Genomic DNA, 3,411 nt, shown 5'->3' on the forward strand with positions numbered 1-3,411 from the left:
TATTTTTGTAATATGAATGTGTACTCACTTCCGCAAAGATGCTTTTTTTTGGCAACACGAATTTTACGAAATTCTTCATATAAAGATTATTTTGTCGTATGAATTGTAATTCCTTGCCCCCTATTTGTAAATTCCCCAGGCTTGAGAATCCACGGGCCGTTTCCAGGCAAAATAGATGCGATTTCTTGGTCACTTAGTTCCCCAAAGAGATGAATAGTTTCAGGAATTATTTCAGAAACATTTTCTTCGAATATCTAGCAGTATTTTGTCATGTAGAAAAGTAGACATTTTTTATTGGCTATGGCAACTGCGGTTCGAATATGGTTATGCACTTGAATTTACGAAGATTTGAGACATTTTTTAATTATAGTCTGACTCTTTTTGCGGTATATGCCAGCAATCGCTTTTATTTTGCTGAATTGCTGCAAATTTTGTTGGTTTTGGAATTTTTTCTGAAGGGATTCCATTAGCTTATAAAATATTGGCTTTGTGAGTACCTTTTTGCAACCCTCGATGTAATCGTTCTTCTTTAGTTAGAGGAAGGACTGGAGCTCTTTACTGATTATAAATTATTTATTGTTTTCTGCAGAGACTTAAAACTGCTAATTAATGTCCTTTTATGAAATAAGAACTTGATCTACTTACTCAATTTCGTTTTGCCTCAGAAACACTTTGGATATGCTCTGAGTCCAAACGAAGTTTGGCTGTTCATCAATACTATCAACGAATGTCCAATATCCACGCATCTTGAGTGCCCTTTTGATTAGTGAACCGTTATTGCCAGGGCCAACGTAAGCCTTGAAAAATCCATATGGAATTTCAATGATGGCTTATAAATCGAGATATTATCTTATGACATTCTGAAATTACGCCTTCATGATTTTATTCAAGAAATTTGGCAAAGCTTCATTTTTCCAGTTAAAAGGATTTTGATTTAATTTATTCGATATTTTTGGTTGTGAATGAGAAAAAATTGCACGCATTTATTCTGCCTTTAGTCGAGCAATTTACTTCTGTTTCATTTTTTTATGATTTTTCCAACTAAATTGAGTTTGAACCTACATATTTTTCCCTCTTCAATTTTGAACCATTTTAACGTTTCTGGTTCTTTCCTTTTTAAATGTGAGTAAAGTTATGTATTTGTTGAGAGACCATATTCTAATTCATTTATGAAATATGTTCTGAGTAGTCTTCACAAAAACTCTTGGCATTAAATACTTCATTTTTCATTAAGCAAGGGACAATAATTTCTAGCTTAGAAGTTATATTCTTAGAGTTTGGATGACCATTTGCGCGAATTTTACGCTGTGATGTCGGAATTGGAGCTAACCTTAAGGATTTTTAATCAATATAATTCTACACCTTCAGCTATTTATTTATTTCGGTTGTCCCTTCAAATTAGCAGCTGATTCGATTCTAATGATCAATTTGGGCGTGTCGGTGCATATCATACGAATTGATTTATGTATACAAGCGTGGATCTTCTGGTGGCCTCTCATTTAAGTTATGAAGTTGTACAAGTCTTCTTTTCTGATTCACAAGTACACTTTGCTCTTTTAAATTAAGTGTCTTCGAGCCACTTTTATCGAATTAGCAGTCTTTGATTTGCAGTGTATCTTTTCCATTTTTATACTTAATATGATACTTCGTTTCACGCAAAAGCATCATATTATGCAGACCCTTCGAGTAAGCATTATTTTTTTTTAGTAATGTGCTTTCTCTTTAGTTTTGAGGGCTTTCTTTTTTGACTCTCCTGATTTGTGCTGTCCCATTATGGGCAACACTTGATGCGCTTTGACGAGCAGCTGATCTTCAAAAGCAAGGGTGGAGTCTTTACTTTTTTGTTTTAATGTTCTGGATTAGTCATCGAATGTTTTGATGAGCTCTTTATAAATATGAAACATATATGGGTTGCGATTATTTTTTATTTTCGGACTTTCTAAGCCTTGCATGAGTGCACAATTATATTATTTAATTTTATTGCCTCATAATCATGTTGTAGCATGATTGCATCATGTATTGTGAAGATATTATCATCAGACCCATATTTTTGTCCTATATAAAATGCATTTCCTCATAGATGTAAAACAAACTCAATGATAACTCCCATAACATTAAAATATCTATTATTCAGATATATGTTTTAAATTGCGAATAGATTGATAATATAGTTCTGGAAGTTACAAAAATAAGCACTAATGGCCGAAACTAAACAATAATTTGAAGGCACAAGCACGATGCTAAACCTGCAGTCCAAAAAAACATTGCCACGTGATGTGATAAAATGGATGCAGGGGCTGGATCTTTCATATTCAGTCAAGGACTATCGAAAGTATTTTGGTTAATCGATTGTAGGGATCTGAGCAACGGATTTATCATTGGTGAAATAATTTCGAGATATGAGCCTGGAAGGATACCTATGCATGCTTTTCAGAACTCTCAAAATCAAGCCAGAAAAGATAACAATTGGGGCTTACTCCAGTTATTTTTCAGGAAAAATGAACTCAGAAAGGTTAAAATTGAAGACGCGGAGTATACTCAGATCATGAACAATCACGACTCCAAATCGGAACAGTTGTATGAATTCATTTGCAGACTCTTTACAGTCTGCACAAAAAAGACACTCCCCGAGAACAGGCCTTCGGCTGATTTACCCCACACTCAGTCCAAAAACCCGAATTTAACTGCATCTTATTTACTCAAAGACTAAGGGCTATAAAAATTGGACAACAGTCAAATCAGTCACATCGAGAATCAATAGATTGACAGGGTCTCGGAGGATCGTGCTCCCACCAGGAAAATAGGGGCAGGCATTGATTAACCAGCAAGGGTCGATGTGAAAGGAGTAGGAATAAAGCAGGAGGCTAACAATCGGAAGAACACGTCAAAAAGGAAGAGCTGGTAAATGAAAACTGAAAGCTTATACGAAGAGACAAATAAATACGTATAAAAATATGTGTTCGATTATCTGAATGAAATTCTCGAGGAATGCCTCCCTCAGGAGGACAGCGGCTCCAATGATATTAGACTGCTATTTACGAACAATTCGGAGAGACCGACTGAGATTCTAAGGAAGAATTTAGCACTGATTGACAAAAAGCTGGTGCTTACGTTTTTCCACTAAGTAAAGACATCCATCAGTAGCATTCTGGTGGCGATGCTGAAAGAACTGAATGAAATATGGAAATTCTTCACATACTTTCTGAGGATGATCAGCTTCTTTTAATAAGACTCCGAGGAACTCACCAGTCTGCTCGACCTGATTGTCATGTACGCGTCGAGTGCGCACCTCAATGAGAAAAAGAAAATAACCAAAGTCTTCTTAGAGTCCCTAATAACCATTCTCATTTCTGAAGTTAAAAACTGTACAACTCCCTTCAAAAAATAGAAGATTATGGAGATTATCTATGA

Source organism: Brachycentrus maculatus, unplaced genomic scaffold (genome assembly GCF_059751285.1).
Source record: "Brachycentrus maculatus isolate JH-2025_06_01 unplaced genomic scaffold, ASM5975128v1 h1tg001573l, whole genome shotgun sequence".
Lineage (NCBI taxonomy): Eukaryota > Metazoa > Arthropoda > Insecta > Trichoptera > Brachycentridae > Brachycentrus > Brachycentrus maculatus.